This window comes from Chionomys nivalis, chromosome 4 (genome assembly GCF_950005125.1).
Source record: "Chionomys nivalis chromosome 4, mChiNiv1.1, whole genome shotgun sequence".
Lineage (NCBI taxonomy): Eukaryota > Metazoa > Chordata > Mammalia > Rodentia > Cricetidae > Chionomys > Chionomys nivalis.
In genome coordinates this window covers 31208109-31228903 of record NC_080089.1, presented here as the reverse complement: position 1 = coordinate 31228903, position 20795 = coordinate 31208109, and the positions used below count along the sequence as shown (strand labels likewise).

General features: G+C 41.4%; 1 pseudogene; it reads right to left on the bottom strand.

Moving 5' to 3' along the window:
• Positions 1-19730: 19730 nt before the first annotated feature.
• On the bottom strand, positions 19731-20557 carry LOC130872707 (aldo-keto reductase family 1 member D1-like; annotated as a pseudogene).
• Between the last annotated feature and the right edge of the window lie 238 nt (positions 20558-20795).

Below are 20795 nucleotides of genomic sequence, written 5' to 3'. Positions count from 1 at the left end.
CTAAACCGCATTCAAACAGTCCAAAGACCAACGTCCTATTAAAAATGACCAACACACCACAATCAGCTAAAAGAAAATTGTTTTCTCTCTCCACAAGATAATGTCAAGCGTCAGAAAGCATAGAGCTACCACTGTGTGTGTATATATATATATGTGTATATATATACATATATGTATGATTTATTTATCTTCATTTTATGTGTGTGAATGTTTGCCTTCATGGATGTATGTGCACTGTGTGTACCTGGTACGCGTGGAAGCCAGAAGGGGTTGGGCTTCCTTGAACTGCTGTGTAGGTGCTGGGAGCTGAGCCCGAATCTCTGCAAGAGCAGTAAGTGCTCTTAACCGCTGGACTACCTCTTTACCCACCAAGCACAAATATCTTTCATGTTCCTCTTTGTTCAGCTTACCACAGTGAGTATACAGTGATGCTGTATTTGTCCAGGAAATCTTTGGGTGCATTCTGACAAGATGGCAGAAACCCGGGAAATTGTAATACTGTTTTGAGAAACAAACACAGGGACACGTGTTTGTTAGTGTAAGACTGCTTACACGTGTTTGCTAGTGTAAGACTGTTTACACGTGTTTGTTAGTGTAAGACTGCTTACACGTGTTTGCTAGTGTAAGACTGCTTACAGCCAGCCTATGTGGCAAAGCGTGAAAAACATGGCTCCTTGAGTTCTTGATTTTCCTATCTGAACTACTGTCTCACGTATTACAGCCACTGCCTGATACACAGACCTCAGTTCCTCCTTGCAAATTGCCTTTTGAGTCGGTGTGATTCAGGTGGTGGATGCTGGTTGCTTTGTGGTCCAGATGTTCATTTGTCTGTTGTCTTCTATTCTTCCACGGTCCTCTCTCCTCCTTCCATCTTAGCGGCTGATGCGAGTTGTCTTCTCTTGAGTTGTCTTTATTCTGGAACCAAGGGGTAGGTACTGGGGAGTCCCAGGGGCTGTACAATAGTGGACTGAGAAGAAGGGAGCAGAAAGAGCATGCCAAGGAGGACTCTATTGCCAAGGAGGCAATAGACTCCAGGTCTTGAAGGAACTTAGCACTCTGCTGAGAAGCATGGCCTCGGTATCCCAGGAGTCACCAACGATGCAGGTTTTACCAAGTATCTGGGAACTTTGGCATTACCATCTGTGAATTGGATGTGTAAATTACCATGTCCATTCACTCACGTTCTACATAGTAAATTAGGCATTGTCTGCTTGCATAATGAATACAGTTTGTGTCACTCACTAAACTGCAAAGATAGAACTAGGTAGGGGAGGGCAGTGGAAGTTTAGATGGGAAAGACAAACTGTACACACTTACTTGAATTTTGATAGCTCCAGAAAAGGGGGAGGGAGACACTAGGGTCTGAGTAGATGTAAAGAAATACTCATGAAGAAGGCTGACTCTCAAGAGGTGTTTGGAAAATACGAGCAAGAGGCACAACTTGGCAGTTGCTCAATACAATCGGCTAAATACTTCAAGGCCCTGAAAAATGCTGATTCCGGTTACAGGAGCCCCTCCACCCTGCCTGGGACCTCCTCCTTCCATTGCCCCTGTCTCCCTGTTGGCCTCTGGGACTTCTCCCCAGCATGGAACCTTTCTGACCAACTGGTAAGAATGAGGGTTCCTCCTGCCGAGAGCCTTGTCTGGGTCTGCACCTACAGCCAGGACGGAAAATTCTCCTCTTGTGAAACTGCCCAGGATTTGCTTCCCTCTGTTGGGTTTGTGCCAGTCAACTTCAATTACGGGCATTTAAAAGCAGTGATTCTCAACCCGTGGCATACCAGATACCTTGCGTGTCAGATATTTGCATTACAATTCATAACAGTAGGAAAATTAGTTATGAAGTAGCAATGAAATAATTTTATGGTTGGGGGGGTCACACAACATAAGGATCTGTATTAAGGGTCTTGGCATTAGGAAAGTTAGAACCACTGTTTAAAAGGAAGACCCTATGTGTATGTTTTATACCATTTTGCTCCCAACTGGCGCATTTAACAGTGGATTAACTGCTGAGAGAACCAGATGGCCTTGGGTATATTAAAAGTTGACCGCATTTCACATGACTTCCAGCATTATGGTTGCCTAGGAGATCTCTATAAACATTCTACATTTAACACTGTAAATGTAAGAGTGACCAGGGAGAATGTGTTGAAGGATCTCATTGGCCCATACTGAGCGCAACACTAGCCTGGCTTGTCCCGACCTGAGCCAATCTCCTGCTGGTCTTCATTTTCCTCTTCCTGGGATAAGGAATATCCTCTGGGAGAGAAGATTTCTTTCCTGGACTTGGTTACACTCAGAGACCCTTCAAGAAGGATTGATCCACCTCTCCCATCCCAGGGGCTGAGTCAGATTCTTCCATTGGCTTGCAGGTAGAAGAGAAGCCAACGTGAGAGCCTCTCCCTGCACCTAGAAGATACAAGGCCAGGATGCACTAAATAATTCACTCTTGGGCTACAGGAACTGGCTGGGAGAGCTGAAAAGTACATGAAGCACTAGGGCCTGGGCCCCAGGCTGCTGGACATGAATATAGCAAGTCAGCAGGAAAGGACCACAGCCCTGTAGGCCAACCTCTCAGTTTACAGAAACCTAGAATTTCCAGAAAAACAGTAACTTGTTCCCTTATTCTAGAGGAAACCTCACTGTTCGGGTTCAGTTTGCTTCCTTATGTTTTTTTTCTAAACACATAGGTTAATTCTCAACAATGGTATGGAGCTTAATTCTCAACAGTGGTAATTGTTCAAGAATTCTAAAGGCCGAGAGACAACTGGAAACACCAGTCCGCCCTGCTCCATACTCAACTGTGTCAATGCCACCTCCAAAATCCCAACAAATGGTAGAAGCAAAAAGCACATTTCGGCTAAATAAACACCACGAGGTATGTATTTTAAAATCAAAGGCTGGCTAGCTCATAGAATAATCTAGAAGAAGGAAACTAAGCAAAAGAAAATGCTATAAAATGCTAGCAGAATAATAGATTAATTACATGAAAGGAAAGAATAAAACCCTGAATTCTAAAATCTTTGTCTTCAAAGTCCAGATAAGTGTGTTGTTAATAATAAATGTATTGCTTTTTCATTAGCTTGTTTTTGTTTACTTCCTTTCTCGTCAGCTGATACACATTTCATTGATGCCCAGACTTGACAAATCCCCCTGCTTCTGCTTCTCACATTGGTGCCCCAAGGGCCTCTTCCATAGGAAACGTTGAGGCTCACTGTTAGAAGCACGTGATATGCTCCAAGGAAATACCCATTGGGCAAGGATCATCCAGGAGACATCCATAGAAATTTAAGAGCTGGGCAGTCTCTCCCTCCTTACACCATCAAGCAGGATAACCCCTGGTGCTCATGGGAGCCCCTCTGAAGCTTGGTGACAGGACAGCGACCACTGTGCAGTCCTTCCAGGGATCACAAGATGCCCGGCTCGGAGAAGCAGCCACTGCTGTGTGCTTCCTATGACTCATCTTGTGCTGCATGTACAGAACCCTTTTCCCCCTCTTCCCTCTGAGAAGGGAACACTGCTTGCTGAAAGTTACTCCAGGTGGGGAGCAGGGCAAAGCCAGCTCCCACCATTTATAAGCACTCTGGAGCCTGGGCCATTCCCCGGTGATTTACAATGTTTGATTTCTCGCCGGGACAGAGGAGTGCTCTGTAAATCAAACCTGTCTTGGTTTGTCAACCTGTGTCAATGTTCGCTGAGTCCTCCAGTCAAAGGCAAGTTGGAACAGCGTGGAGACCTTGGCATAGGACTCGACCCCCCCTCTCTAGCTTCCCATTTTGATGAAACAATTCTAGGGTGAGGTTGGCCCTAGGAGTTATTTCTCTGACTCATATTCCCCTTTGCTCTTTTCACACACTCAGAATGCAGCTACTTTGAGTCCCTCGTAGCCCTGGGCAGAGAAAGAGGCCAGAGTTGGGACAAAGCCCTGCTAGGGTCCACTCCCAAGGCTGAGAAGACAAACAGGGAGGTGTCTCTCCCAAGCTGATTTCTTTCATCACCTCAAGCCATTTGGGGACACCATTGCCACACACTTCGTGAAGAGGCCTCAAACTGGTTCTAGCACTCGAAGATGTGAACAAGCCTACATACAAAGCCAACATAGAATTAAGTCAAGCAAAGAGGGAAGCAGCTGGTTTAGGATCTGTTCTTTGGATGAGATGAGGAATTCGAGGGACCCTACATCTTTAGAGACTTGGGTTAATGTGAGAAACAGATCTTACCTCAGGAAAAGATTTATATGGCCACCCCATTTCATACTTTGTTTTTGATTGAAAGTTCTTGTTGACATAGGACTCACCTTCAAGAATCTCACAACTTGGAAGGGAACAAACACCAATAGCTTCAATACGTCTGCAGGTGCAAATGCAGAGTTCTGCATAAGGCACCATCTTTCCTTCCCTAGGATGCAGACAACTAGCACACATACGTGCTTACTCGGAAGACAGGCTCTGTATCATTAGCTCTCCCTGTGCACGGCTGGGATCACAGCAGTATTTGAAGTGGAGAAAGGAGAACTCAACCAACTGAGAGTAGGGACGTTTGTGCAAGGGCTCCCATGCCCTGGCACTCTCAAGAGGGGCTTTCACGCTTCAAATTTTGCAAGTCCTGATTCATTCAACATGTAACAAAAAAAGTGAGTATTGAAAAGTTTTAGAAAGACACAGCACCTGGTCCCCATAAGAGCTGGTCTGGGTCACACTTTCTGAGAACAGAGAAAACATCAATTATCCACATCTCAGAACTCCCAAGTTCTCCATCCAGACCTTGACTGTCCTTCTAGGATTTTGAACAAGCCTCTGACTTTGTATACCTCAGAAATTAATTGAATAAAATAAAGAAATTGGATTGACTGAAAAGTAAATGTGGGTATCATTAGGATGCTTCATCTGAGTGGCAGCCATTCACTGATGTATTCATTCATTCTGAATATACATTTCATCACTATATTTGGATGTTGCTTTCTTTGGTTTGGTTCTGGAATGTCCCCCAAAGCCTCGAGAGTTAAATAAAGACTTGGTCCCTGGCTTGTGACACTATTGGGAAGTGGTAGGAACTTTAAGAGGAGAGACCTGCTGGTGAGCCTAAGGTGACTGAATCCCTTTAAGTGGAGCTGTGGGAGCCTGACTTCTTATTCTTTCTCCTTAGTGTCTCAGCCAAGAGGAAAAAGCTGTGTTCTGACTTAGACCGCCATCATTATGTGCTATCTAGCCACAGGAACAAAGGCACTGAGGCCAATAACCTCCAAAGCCGGCAAGTTACAGCTGCCAGGTGTTTGCTACAGTAGCAGAAAGCTGGTCAACCCAGTGCCCACTTTAATAAGTGGATGCAAAAATGATGTATATGCAAAAGACAAAGATGAAATGCACCCAATCTGAGGAATTTGCCTTACGTATAAGAGACCCAAGTTACCCCATTAGCAAAAATTTATGGAAGATTGATGCTAATATTCCAGTAAAGTATATCAGGATTTTAAATTTTGATTCTGCACCTGGAGGACTTGGAAGTGGTCCCTCTATCCTAGCAACAAGCAGAAAGTAAAAGAAAAAAGGAAGGAAGGAGAAAAGATAGACTCTTTTAAAATATCTGAGAGAATGAGTTACTACACCAAACAAACAAACAATGTCCCCCAGTCGAGAGAATCACAAGTCACCAGAGCAAAAGCCCCACTGGCAGCCAGCATCTATCCACCAATCACACAAGCCGTAACTGTGAGTAGCTGGAGGTTCAGCAGAGAGTACGGAACCTTAGTCTTGTAGAGCCCTGGCCTTAGTGAATTTTGTCTCCAGAAGTTCAACCCGTTTCTTATAGTGAATTTTGGAGAAAATAGTCTCCTCATGTTTCCATCAGGAAGGACGGGAAAGATCCATTCTGAACACTTGGTACTCAACAAGAAACAAATTAGTAAGCCTGCAGAGATGTCACCAGAGTCTGCGTGGCCAGTGAGGAAACAAAGCACACAATCCAAGTATGTTCTGACCCCCTCTACTACCTAAGCAGAGAGGGATGGACAGACATTGTGAAATCCCAGGACAGGGCACAGAACCACCAAACTAATGCACGAGGGAAAGAAAACAGCTCAGGGGAGACTAAGAACCTTTTCAACTAAGTGAGAACGAAAATACAACTTAGCAGAGCTTGTGGGGCGGGTGAAACGGATACTTAGAGGGAAGTTGACAGCAATTAGAGAATGAGAAGGATCCAAGGGCTTTTCTGTTTTGTTTTTTAAATATCAAATTCTACCCTTAGGAACTAGAAAAAACAGGAATAGATTAAATTCTCAACAAGTAGATAACAAGACCCCCAAAAAATATCACATTTTAAATTAAAATGGTAGAACATTACAAAACAATAAGGAAAATGTAATTCTTAGAAAAGATTAATAGAGCCAGGAGGAGGTGGAGCATGCCTTTGATTCCAGCACTTGGGAAACAGGTAGGAGGATCTCTATGAGTTCAAGGCCAGCATGATCTACAGAGCAAGTTACAGGACAGACACAACTACACAGAGAAACTCTGTCTTGCGGGGGAAAAAAAGAAAATAAAAGGAAAAAGAAGAAAGGAAGGGAGGGAGGGAGGGAGGGAGGGAGGGAGGGAGGGAGGGAGGGAGGAAGGATTAATAGAGCCTTGGAGTATCTAAGGAAAAAGAGAGGACATAAATTATTTATTTGTAAATAAAAGGATGGAGATAACAAGGGATTTTTACAAACTACTATGCCTGCGAACTTGATTACCTAAATGAAATGGATGAGTTTATAAAAAGACACAAACTGTCCAAACTCAAAGAGTAAGAAACCGTCAGACAGGCCCAGCTGGTAGGACGAGTGCAGTGGATAACGTACAGCCTCTAAAACAGAGAGCACCACTCCAGGTGAGCTCACTGCTGAATTCTACAGAACACATACAGAACAGGTATACCACATTCTGCAACCTCTTTCAGAACATGGAAGTGAAGGTATCCTCCCTAATCCATACTATGAGGTCCGCATCATCCTCATGCCCATATCAGATAAAGATTATGATAAGAACAATACGGGCTAATCCCTCTTGTTAACAAAGATACAAAAATTCTTAATGAAGTATTAGCAAGTTTAATTGAGTAATATATAACAATATGCATATCTAATGTAGAAGAGGGCTTTACCTGGAGTATAAAGGTCTGGTTCAACAGAAATCACATGACCACAGCAATAAAATGCAGAAAAATGTTGAAAAGAGTGCTGCACTCATTCATAATAACAGATCTCTGTAAATTAGGAACAGAAAAGAATTCTTCAACTTAAGGACTATATATACACACATACATACATATACAAAATTCCACACCTAATCCATGTGACATTAAGAAACCAGAAGGTTTCATATGAAGATCAGGAGCAAAGCAAAGAGGTCTCATTTCACTGTTCTTTTTCAACACTGCACTAAATGTCCTAACTAATGCAATAAGATAAGAAAAGTAAATTAAGTTTGAACATATTATTAAGGAAGAAATAAAACTATCTTTTCTCAAAACCAATGATTTACTGCATAGAAATCCCAAGGAACTGACAAAAGCTCTTGTAATTAATAGGTAGTTACAGCAACATTGAGTATAATTTAATAAAAAAGATAATTGTCACAGTAATATATATATATATATTCGACACATATAACATATAATGTGTATCATACCTAACAATAGATATAACAATGTGTGTGTGTGTGTGTGTGTGTGTGTGTGTGTATATATATATATATATATATATATATGGATGGATGGATGTGTGTAATGGTCTATCCTGTCCCTTTAAGAGACAAGCCCTGCCCACTCCCTCCCTGTCCACTGAGGCAAGCAAATCGTCCTTCCTCTTCCAGCCTGAACTCCTTCCTTTCCATCTCTCTCCCTTCTCCCCACTTATCCCCTTCTCTCTCTCTCTCTCTCTCTCTCTCCCCCCATCCCTCTCTCTCTCTTCTCTTCTCCCTTTTCCCCTTCCCCACTTTCCCTTCCCCTCCATAACCCACTAAATAAATACCCACTTTCTCTGCATGTCATGACTAATAGATCTCTGTCTCTCACCTGCAGCATGGCTCCCTGCCTAAGACATGCTGCCTTCATGGTGGCCCGCCTGCCTTCATGGCCTACCATAGTCTCATACCTGCTTCCCACTGTCGCCACTGGGGGACCTGCAGTGTCTTACCATAACAATGTGTATAATATATTTACACATTATATGCAATTTAAAACACACTAGTCATATTACCATACATGATAGTGAAGCACTTTGGTGTATATTTGACAAACTTGTGCTACATGAAGAAAACTATAAAATCTGGATGAATTAAATAAAAAGAGTTAACTAGATGAACACACAATCATATTCACAGATGATATGGCTCCATGTTGTCAAGACATCATTTCTTTCCAATTTGACCTACCGAGTCAATATAATCAAGATCAAAATCCCATCAAGTTCTGGTGGGTATCAACAAAAGAACTCTAAAATTTATATTGATCAAGAGAAGACCTATAAAAATCAACAAATTTTTGAGTAAAAACCACAAACTAAGGCGAAGGACTGACACTATCTGGTTTAAAGACCATAAAGCTATTATAATCAAGATAGTGGTATTAGCAGAAGTCAAGACAAAGAAACCAGAGGAACAAAATACAGAGTTCAGAAATAGACCAACATAAAGGCCATCAACTGATCTTCAACAAGGGAAGAAACATAACACAGTGGAGAAAAGATAGACTTCAATAAATGGTGTTGGGAAAATTGGACATCCATGTACAAAAACAATCTGGACATAAAATTAATGCTCTACAAAATCAGTGCAAAAAATATCAAAGATAAAGTATGAAATATTAAACTTTAAGATTCTTAGAAGATAAGACAAAAACCTAGGTGACCTTGAGTTTGGGTATAATGTGTTAGTTGTTAACCAATGACACACCCACTGGGGATTCATTAAAGTTAATTTTTATGCACTACAAAACAACTATTAAAAGTGAAAAAAACAGAGTGGGATCAAATAGAGTCACAATTCAATTTATATATCTGATAAAGGACTACTACTGAAAATGTCACCTAAAAACTCAACAATGAGGAAACCAACAAGCCAATTTAAAAGTGGAACAGCGGTGACAGGCACATCACCAAAGAAAATATACAACGGTAAATAGCGTATGAAAAGATGTCCCTAATCATATGTCATTAGGGAACTGAAAACTAAAACAACACTGAAGTAAAACTACACCCCTGTTAGGACAGCCCAAATCCAGAACTAACAACAGCAAACGCTGACAAAAGGGTGAACAATGGGGCTCTCATCCACTTCTGGTGAGACGGAAGGACACAAACCCTTTGGAAGACAGTTTTGTTGTTTCCCACTAAACTAAACACACTCAGACTGTACAATTCAGCTAAGAAGGACTGAAAAACTTATGTCCACACAGTTCCTTTAGGCACAGATATTGGTAGTGTCTTTGTTATAATTGCCAAAGCTTGGAAGAAGTCAAGATGCTCTTCAGTGAGTGAACAGTTAAATAAATTTATGTCAAGATATTCAGAATCCTCAGATGAAAAAAAGGACTGAAGACAAACTCATAAACCACCTGAAGAACTGTCTATGGGGTGAAGGAGTACATTTGAAAGCCAAACAAAGGCAAGAAGCAGATATAGGACCTTGAATGCTAGTGTTGATGATAAGAATTGTTATCTATGGGTTTTCAAACAGATTAAAAAGTAAACAAGGGGATAAGAGACACAATTGCAACAGGAGTCATTTGGGGAACAGTGAAAGAAATTTAATATGAACTTAAGATTTAAAATTCCAGGAGCTGATTCACTAGGCATAACAAAAACAGCACTGATAGTTTAAGAAGCCGACCCATCATGCAGTCTGTGTCCTAACATTTGCATTTCCTGTCACAGAACCAAAAGAAACAAAGTGGCCTTGATAATGTTTACAGTCACAGAGCAAACACTTGGAGCAGGGACTTGGAAGCAAGCCAAGTGCCCATTGACAGGAGAGTGGAGAAATCAGATAAACTGTGACATTGTCACATAGCGACACAAAAGAACGCTGTAGTGCAGGCAAGAGAAACCTGTTACAGCCCCATACAGCAACTTCGATCTTGACGTCTCTGTGACTAGAGAACAAAAATATGTCCAAGAGCCTAATCTCACCATTTTCACACCGCGACCAAGTGTCACAAAGTTTAAAAGCTAAACAAGGGACTTTCTAGGAATTTTAGGAACATCAGCATTCTTTAAAGCGATAAAAAAAAAAAAAAACCCACCCACCAAGTTCAGAGTGTCTATGGCGGATGAGAAGGATATGGCTTGATAGGAGATACATTACTAGTGAGAGGACAAGCATGAGAGGACTATGCATACATAAATGACATGAGCATATTTATATAATTAGTCTTCTGTTATTTATTATGACAAAATATGTAAAAAATAATTAACTTATAAAAAGAAAAGGTTTCTCGTGGCTTACAACTTCAGAGACTTTTCCCCCGCTGAAATTCCTTTTACACAAGCATGTTGCTTCTGAACAGACAGCTGAGCTTCAGCAGTATGTCTTACGACCCACTGCACAAGCCACGCAACAACAACCACAGCCTGCTTATGATCCCCTTGCCTGTGCTATCGTTACAGATTGCAATATATCCCCACCAGCAATTTTAGAGGCATCACTGTCTCAAGAGGCAGACCCCATTCATCAAGGAGACATGCCACTCCTTGCATGTTGAGAGAAATGACCAGTCTGAGGATCATTCCTCCACCAAGGATGCTCCCCACTCAGTTTAACCTTTGTTGTACATCCTATCATCCATCACAGGGAGTATGTATCTACCATACAGCAAGGGTGTGTAAGGAGGCTGGCAGAACTTGGCCTGGTCTGAGTAATAGGAATGAGTCCCTGTAAGAAGGGCAGGGTTATCTCCTCCAGCTCCCCGTAGATTGTCACTAGTACAAACTGCTAACCTCATGCTGGGAAACAGCCTATCCAAGGGAGGAGACCCCAGACAGGACCAATGAGGGATGAGAGGAAACCCAAAGGGCTATAAAAAGTCAGACTCAGAGCCCTATTACACCCCCATGGGCACCCACCTCTAGGGGACCTCTCCCATCCCTTTCATGGAGCTGTTTGTCTGTTCTGATGAAGTCTGTAGTTTGGGGTTTTGCTCTCTCTGTGGCTAGTGTTTCTCAGTTCCCTGTCAATCTGTGACTTACTTTACCCCAGCTGTGACTGTCACTTTCTGTCCAAGACCTTCACCATCTTACTTCTCCTCTCAGGCAGCCTGTAACTTATTTTCTGCCAGGGACCCTGACTATCCCTACTTACACGCTGAGGCAGTGGTGCTATCCTTGATGACTGTGCCTCACCCAAGACCCCTGCGACAGATGCACACCGTCCCATACCACATTTGGAAAGGTAACCATATCAGGATTGCCCCCTTGGACTCTCCACCCCTAGACACATCATCTTCAATCGCACTTCTCATCTCCCTTTTCAAGGACGGTGAACTGTCTCCTCCCCAGCTCAGTTTTGAGCCTCTTGGTCCCTGGTCCCTTTCTCTACTTCCTAGGGGAAACCATGCTGGGTTTATATTATTTTCTTGCTGGTAGGAACTCATATCAAAGACTACTTGAGCCTGGGGTCATGTTTTGACATTCTAGATCTCACAGTCCTCAGCCATGAAAACAGGGAGGTTGCATCAAAGACCTTGTAAAGAGTATACTTAGTTCTGCTAGTATGTGCTCGGGTATAGGAGAATGTGCTGGATTGTGGGCAGTTTATCAGAGGCCCCGAAGAACCTGATCCTCCCTCCTCCAGCAGCCATCAATCGCCAATAGCTCACGTGCTAGGGGTGGAGCTGCACGAGCCCCTCCCACCCAAGCTGGAATTTTGCCTGACTTGATCTTGTCCAAGTCTTGTACATGCTGTGGTCGGGAAGAAGGATTTCAAAGATACAAACAGCGAGAGGTGGTGCCTGTATATGAAGAGTATCGACTGCACAAGACAAGGATGTCCCGGGTGCTCACAGCAGCAGAGCCTGCACACACACGGACTGCAGTTCTTTATAGGACAACTTTCAACTATAAATTCAATTTTTCAAACAGTTATGAAATCATTCAGATTTTCTATTTCTCCTTGCATCCATTCCGGCAATCAGTTTCTTTCGAGGAATTTGTTTATTTCATCCAAGTTAGGAAACTAACTCTGGTAAACTATTCATATTTACCTCTTTATTATCTCTGATAATAAAATACTTTTCATGATAGTGTTTAACTGGCATCTTTTCTTGATCAATCTAGGTAGAAGTTTTCAATCTTATTAATCTTTTTAAAAACCACTTTCAATTTCTTTGATTTTTATTTTTTATTAACTTCCATTTTGATATTTTTCTACTTACTTTAATTTCCTTCTTTTTTAAGTTTTATAAAAGTAATGTAGATAACTGCTCACCTTTCTCATCTGAAAGCATCATCTGAAGCTTCATGTACTGCTTTAGAGGTCTTCACAAACTTTTTTTCATTTTGTTTTCATCTCAGCATTTTCCTAATTTCCTTGAGATGTTTCTGTTTGATATGTGGTTATTTGGAAGTATAGTAACACATTGCTATATGTAATGGTCTATCCTGTCCCTTTAAGAGAAAAGCCCTACCCACTCCCTCCCCTGTCCACCACTGAGGCAGGGAGATCTTTCTTCCTGCTTGCAGCCCAAGCCCTTCCCTTTCCATCTCTCTCCCAAAGAGGTAGCTATCTGTTGTGGCTCCTCGCCTCTCTCCCTTCCTCTCTCTCTCTCTCTCTCTCTCTCTCTCTCTCTCTCTCTCTCTCTCTCTCTCTCTCTCTCTCTCTTCCCCCATCTCCCCTTCTTCCCTTTTCCCTTACCCCTCCATAACCCACTAAATAAATACCCACTTCCTCTGCGTGGCATGTCTACCCATCTTGCTCTCTCACCCACCATGCAGCTCCTGCCCAAGACCTGCTGGGTCTCATGGTTCATGGGCCTCCCTGGGGTTTCCAGCCTGGGATCCGCTGCCCACCACCCGCCACTGCCCAGGGACCTGCAGCATTGTACTTAAATCATAACACTATGGGTAAGGATATGCTCTAAGATTTCATCATTATGGAGACATCATATAGCATGCCAAAACAATGCTAACCATGACCTTACTAGGCAAAGTAGTTTTAGTATCATCATGGTATTTGTGCTCCAACACTGACAGAAACATGTGGTATATAACTACATGGTGTTTAGTCTTCACCACTGGAGAAAGTTCCCTACCCCTCATGTGTGTGTGTGAATATTCACAATTTGAGTGTGAGCTCATGCATATGCCATGACACATATTTAGAGGTCAGACAGTCTTGTTTGAGACAGTTTCTGTGTTCTCTGCTGCATAGGCAGGCTCTCCTCTCTCCATCTCCCTTCTCACTAGAAGAGAGCTATAATTACAGATGTGTGTTCTCATGTCTGACTTTACATTGGCCCTGGAGATCTGAATTCAGCACCTCACATTTACAAGACTTTACCCACTAAACCATTTACTAAGTCCCCAAATATTATTATTGAGTTATAAATTTAATTACCCAAAAGTTGGAGAACACAATTTCAGTTTTAAAAACATATTAGCAGTTGTTTAATTGTTGAATATACCATCTATCTTGATTACTATTGTTATCTCTTAACATAATAAAAGGTATATATGATAAACTGATATCCAACAATGGAGAAAAACATGATGCAATCACCCTGAAATCAGGTCTAAGTTAGGGCTGTCCAATATTCCCACTCCTTTTCATTAGTGTACTTAAAGCACTAGCTGGATCAAGGAGGAGGAAATCAATAAGATCTGGAAATCAAAAGGATACAAAGTAGAGAGGAAGAAGCCAGTTCTCCCTATGTTGTAGCCACACATTTGGTGTGACATCTGTCAGAGTCCAGCCTCAAGGGTTCCTATGCTCCAGGGTATGGGTGTGGTTTAGAAATGTTAGGTAGAATAAACAGAGATACAAAAGAAATATAGAGACATAGTACCTGGAGGGCAACTCAGTGAATACTGAATCTGCCCCAAGTTTATTTCTTTTAATCTTTAAATATCCCAATCCAAAAACGGAGAGGAAAGCAAAAGATTTTTTTTTTATCATGATACAAGAAACAAACAAAGTGATTACCATCTTAATACCCAAATACCAAGTAACCACACCCTAGGTCAAGATAGCTTTGTTAGTAGCCACACCTTAAGTCAAATCTCCTGTCAATAGCCTGAAGAAGCAAGAATAGGCTTAAACTCTCTACTTTTCAGTCAAGGCGAAATGGATCCACTTCTGTGGGCCCCTATAACCCTATTTACAGATGATATTTTGCATAAGAAATCACAAAGATTCTACCAGGAAACTTATAAAAACAATAAAAATTCATCCAAGTGACAGAAGAAAAAATCAAATTACAAAAACCAACAACTTCTCTATAAACCAACAGTAAATACCAGAAAAGGAGATTGTAGGCAAGCTCTCCTTCACAATAGGCTCAAAGAAAATAAACTGTCTAAGAATAAACATAACCAAGGAAGTGAAGGACTTTTATAATAAAGACTTTAAACTTCTGAAGAAAAAAAAAACCTTAGAAGATAGAAAGGCATCTCATGCTCATGGGTTGATAGAATATTGTGAAAATGACCATTGTACCTAACACCATTTACAAATGCCATACAATCCCAAACAAAGCTCATATATCCCATTCCTCACAAAAATAGAAAAAAACTAACCTAAAATTTATATGGAATCACAAGAGACCTTCGAGAGCCAAAACAATAATGAATAGAACTAGCAATGCTGCAGAATTGTCATTCCTAACCTTAAGATATGTTATAAAGTCATATTAATAGAAACAGTATGACATTGTTACAAAAACAGGCATGTAGACCAATGGAACAAAATAGGAGACCCAAACATGAGTACATGTAGCTATATCCATCTAATATTTGACAGAGATGTCAAAAACATAGACAGAAGAAAATACAGGCAAAGGGTGAGAGGAAATTTGAATATCCATATGTAGAAGAATGAGAGCAGATCCGTATCTGTCACTCTAAAGATAGACAAACTCTAGATGAACCAAAGACCTAAATGTGAAACCCGAAACACTGAAATTGCTAGAAGAAAATATATGCAGTACCCTACAGGATATAGATGTAGGAAAGGACTCTCTGAATAAGATCCCATTGCCCAAAGATTAAGGTCAACAATTGACAAGTGGGACTTAAAAAACCAAAATGCTCCTTTAGAACTTAAAAAATAATCAATCAAGTGAGGACTAAGCCCACAATGGGAAAGACTCTTTGCCAGCTATATAACTAAACTAGAAAGAGAATTGTTGTAGGAGAAGGTCCCCTTTGTTTTATCCCAGCGTCTGGCTAGTTTACACCCAAAATAATTACACAGAATTTATATTAATTAAATTACTGCTTGGCTCATAAGCTCTAGCCTCTTATTGGCTAACTCTCACATCTTGATTCAACCCATTTCTAATAATCTGTATGTCACCATGAGGTCATGGCTTACCAGGAAAGATTCAGCATGTCTGACCTGGCAGCTTTATGGTGGCTCTCTCTGACCCTTCTTCCCAGCATCCAGTTCTGTCTACTCTGCCTACCTAATTGCTGCCCTATCAAAAGGTCAAGGCAGTTTCTTTATTCGACCAATGAAAGAAACACAAATACAGAAGGACCTCCTACACCAGAGAATTCTCAAAAGAAGGAAAAAATGGCTAAGGAATGTCTCAAAAATTTTCATTATCAGTCAGGCAGTGGTGGCACTTTAATCCCAGCACTAGAAGGCAGAGGGAAGCTGATGTCTGTGAGTTCGAGGCCAGCCTGGTCTACAAGAGCTAGTTCCAGGACAGGCTTCAAAGCTACAGAGAAACCCTGCCTTGAACCATAAATAAATAAATAACAGATAAATAGAGAGAAAAAAATTCATGATCCCTAGCAATTAGGGAAATGTAAATCAAACAGTGTTGTGATTTTATCTTACCCCAATCAGAATGGCAAATATGAAAAAAACAAACCAACAACAAAGGCTGGACAGGTTGTGAGGAAAAGGGAACTCTTATTCACTGCTGGTAGGATTGCAAACCAATCAAGTCACTTCAGAAAACAGTATATAGATTCCTCAAAAGGCTACAAATAAATACCATATGACCCAGCTATACTGCTCCTTTGATGTATTCCCAACAGAATTGACATCCTACTCCACAGATATTTGCTCAGCCATGTCCATTTCCCTATTTACAATAACTAGAAAATAGAAAAATATAAATGTTCTTCAACTGACAAATGGATAATAGAAACATGGTACATGTACACAATGGAATTTTCTTTCAGCTGTAAAAAAAAATGAAATTTGCAAGCAAATGGATGGAACTGGAAAAGATCATACTGAGTGAGGTGACCCAGGCCCAGAAAAACAACACATGTTCTTTCTCATCTGTGACTCTGAACCCCAAACCTTCATGCTACCTGGAGTAACTGCAGAATCCAGGAAAGTCTAAAGGGACCAAGTAGAAGGGGCAATAGAGAGAACAGCAAAGTGAATGTAATTTGATAGGAAAATTGGGCATAAATTAGGAAAGGGAAGGGAGGTCAATTTAAGAAAGGGGGAGGAGAAAAAAACAATAATTAGATTGTTTGAAAAAATCATAATGATTGTATTATTTATCTAAAATTACATAGATACATATGTTTATGCATATATGGTTAACAATGCTCTCTGTAAGAGCCAAAGACTAGCAAAAACCCAAAACCAGGCATGAGAAAGTCCCCTATGAGCTGCTGGTCAGGGGAGTTCAAGAGACTCCCTCAACTTTATAGGCCATTACTATTGACCTTGGTTACCTCTCAGAGATTGGAGGTAAGTCTCTCTTTATGAAGACACCATGCATTTCTGACAGGACTCGAAGGAGCTGAACTGAGTCTGACCGAAAGCTTCCTCCCTGAGGACTAGCTTTCTTGGTTCCAGAAGGTGCTATGAAAGCTCCCAAGGGAGGGAAGCAAGCAACAGTCCTATCTAGCTATGAAGTCTATGGACTACAACAATGACCAGCACAGCATGAACCCTACAGGCACAATAGTAGCACACATACCATGGTAAGTAGCCAACAGCTCTCCAATTGGACTTAGGGCCCACTCAGCAAAAAAAAAAAAATAATGTCTGGTACAGGAAACCTAGCCAAACACCTGGAGCTAATAAAGCCATGAATCTTGGAGGGAAACCTCTAATCATTACTTTTTTTTTAATTTATTTTTTATTTATTTATTTATTTTTTTTTTTTTTTTGGTTTTTCGAGACAGGGTTTCTCTGTGGTTTTGGAGCCTGTCCTGGAACTAGCTCTTGTAGACCAGGCTGGTCTCGAACTCACAGAGATCCACCTGCCTCTGCCTCCCAAGTGCTGGGATTAAAGGCGTGTGCCACCACCACCCGGCTAATCATTACTTTACAAAGCATAGTTTCTAACTGCATTTTAAATATTTAGTCTTATAGCCACAGGTAAGTGTAGCTTTCACTCCTCAACAAAGAAACTTCTCTTTGCAAAGGATAGGGACCATTACATTAAGAAGCAGAGAACAAGTGATCATATGGTGCCTATCCCCAACTCACTGATTTATAACACATTCCTGCATCTAAGGCTCGGGGAACATCATGGAAGAAGGGTCAGACATACTGTAAGAACCAGAGGTGTGAGGTTGTGTCTCCTAGAAATGTTAGGGAAGCTATTTCCATAAAGTGTTAACAACATAGCTGCCTACACAGGACCTAAACAAGGATGACATCAACAGGCATGTTAACATGGAAGAAAGGAATTTCATGGGACATCAACCCTAGACAAAGAACTACAGGCAACTAAGAAATACTGAAAGCACGAGAAATAGCCTTCCCCAGGAAAGAGTCCCCCATGATTGTGCAATACCAAGTGATCAGCCTTGAAATCATACACATGCAGTATATTGACTGATGTGTGTGTATGTATGTGTGTGTGTGTTTAATAATTAAAGGAAGAGAGGTCAGAGATTATAAATTTGAGAGATAGCAGAGTGAGAGGGACATGGGATTGGTTGGAAGGAGGAAAGGGAAGGGAAAATGATGTAATTGTATTTTAGTTTTAAAAAATAAAATGTTATTCATTCAAAGTAACTCTTTATACCAGCTTATGATACAAGGTTTTATTGGTGTATGTTTGCTGCTTCTAGCCACCTCATAGGATAGTTCTCTTAATTAATATGTACAAGACTGATTTTTAGAAAGTACAGGTTTGAGTTACCAGTTTTGTAGCAGTTCCAGCCCTTAAGAGGGTAGGAGAGACCAGTAGTTCAGAGTTGAAGGCCAGTAGAGTCTGGACAGCCTGAACAACATGAGACCCTGTCTCAAGCCCCATCTCTCCCAAATAAAAAGGAAATAAGAAAAATAATCAGTAACCTTCCATTCTAGATACACAAGGACTGCATTGACAGAAATAATAAAAACATTATTGTGCCAAGCGGTGGTGGCGCACGCCTTTAATCCCAGCACTCGGGGAGGCAGAGGCAGGTGGATCTTTGTGAGTTCAAGGCCAGCCTGGTCTACAAGAGCTAGTTCCAGGACAGGAACCAAAAGCTATGGAGAAACCCTGTCTCAAAAATCCAAAACAAAAAATAAAAAAACATTATTGTGACTTTGACTCATGCTAAGCAAGCTCTCAACAAGAACTTTCAGCGCCAGTGTTATGATTTTAGCCAACCAGCATGGCTGGCACTTCCAGGTTCCAGGGCCACACATGTGCAGATAAGCCCTCAGGCAAAAACACCTAGCCACCCCGGGGACCTTAAAAGGCCCTGTGTGACCCACATGTGGCATGGTTACATCACCGACATAAGACGCCGGTATGTAAGCCCTTGTGGGCATGTGTGAGCTCCATCATCTGCGTATGACGTAGCTATGTCATCTCCCTGTGCGCATGTGCTAGGCAGCCTTTAAAAGCTGGGCTCACCATCGTCGGCCTTCTCTTTCTGTACACCAACTTCTCCGGGCCTCTACGCGTCTCCTCTAATAAACTATTGAACAGTGTTCCTTCTCACTCGTACCAGGTAATTTCATCCAGTCCAGCCCAGCCCACTATGCATTAGTCTCTAGGACATTTCTAGACTTCAAGGCATAGTAATCACTTCCCTGTTGATAGTCACATTGGGATTTCTATATTCATTGTACCCTCTTATAACCAAAGGACAGAGCTGTTGCAGGTCAAGGCCATGGCCAGAGCTCAGAACATTCCAGCTTCCAGTGTTTCTGCTGACCTGTCAAATACTAAACAACTCAGACTTCCTAAGGCAGCCCAGCTTTGTGAGTTCTTTGTCATCATCTGCCAGTTTTGGAGGGAAGCTTAATGTTTTTCCATCATCAACGCAGGAAACACTGAACTAAAAATAATAACAAAGCATTTGAAAAGTTCTATTTGCACAGATATAAATCTTTTTTCTTAATTAAAACTTAGTTAAGGTCATACTACATGAATGTTAAGCATAACGTGTTCCACGGCAGCTTCATTGGCCTGTCAGGTCCATGTCTGGGGGATTACCCAGCCCACAGTCATGAATACAAGAGACGAGTCTGTGGAAGCCCTTTCCACAGTGAGTATTTATCTTGAGTTGAGTATTTAGGATGATGGCCCATATGAACAGTTTCACAAAGAGGACAGTTTTCTTAAAGGCTTCTTATCTTCAGTGAGAGAAAATAATCAAATATCTGAATGTTTTCTTTAATCCCTTCAGGATTGAACTTTTGGAAACTACAGCCATCCCTTGTTGGATATTAACATCCAACCCAACTTGAGCTGCCATCTCCCTGTACTTTCTCCCAAGTGGGTTTAGAAGTATATCCTTTAGCAAAGATGGAGAAGATACATTCACCCATGTTTGGTTCTTACAGGTCCCCAGAGGGCTGTCTGCAAAAACAACTGAAATGACACTCAGTTCGGTTAGTAATGGGTTTGTATTGGAGCCCTGATTTATTCAAGATGAGGTCCAGGTGCCTGCAGTTAAACTTGGACACTCCAAGTGATTTCACAAAGCCAGCATCTTTGCAATCTTCTAGTGCCTCATAACTAGTGCACAGATGTGACTTGTGATATAATCATTTGTCACTTTCATCTCTAATATAAAATTCCTCCTGGCTTAAAGGCCATGGGCAACTCAGTGATGTAAAGTTCTATATAACCTAGTTTGAGGGTCCCCAACATCCTCTGCCGGGATGGGCAGACCATCTCTATGATATGATTTGTAGCTCATGTCTTTCTACAGTAGAAAATCTCTTTCCCCTTCACCTTCCCTTGTGCTGTCTTCTCTGATGTCATGCTCATTGTGGGAAAGGTCATCCCATCAATGTGTCAATATCCTGCATCAATGACTACTTTATTGATACAAGGTCCCCATAGAAATAGGTTTAAGATCTGAGTAGGTGCCAAGCTCCATGACTAAAATGCTGTTTCTGTCACTTAGAGGTATTTGGGGGTTCTCATCACTGAGCTTCATCTTGGAGAAGGAATCTGAAACTTCCACTTTCTAGAAGAGATTCTGGCAAGGTCCTCCTGATGCTGCTGAAGGCAAGTCATCCTTAGTGTTTCTCTTCCAGAAGACAAAGCCGCCAGGTTTCAGGCAATTGAAACATTGCCTACAAGGCTACTTTATATTTTTGGTTGTGTGCCTAGCCTTTAACAGTTGAACCATCTCTCCAGCCCAACATGGCTACTTTAAAAGGATTGCTTATATG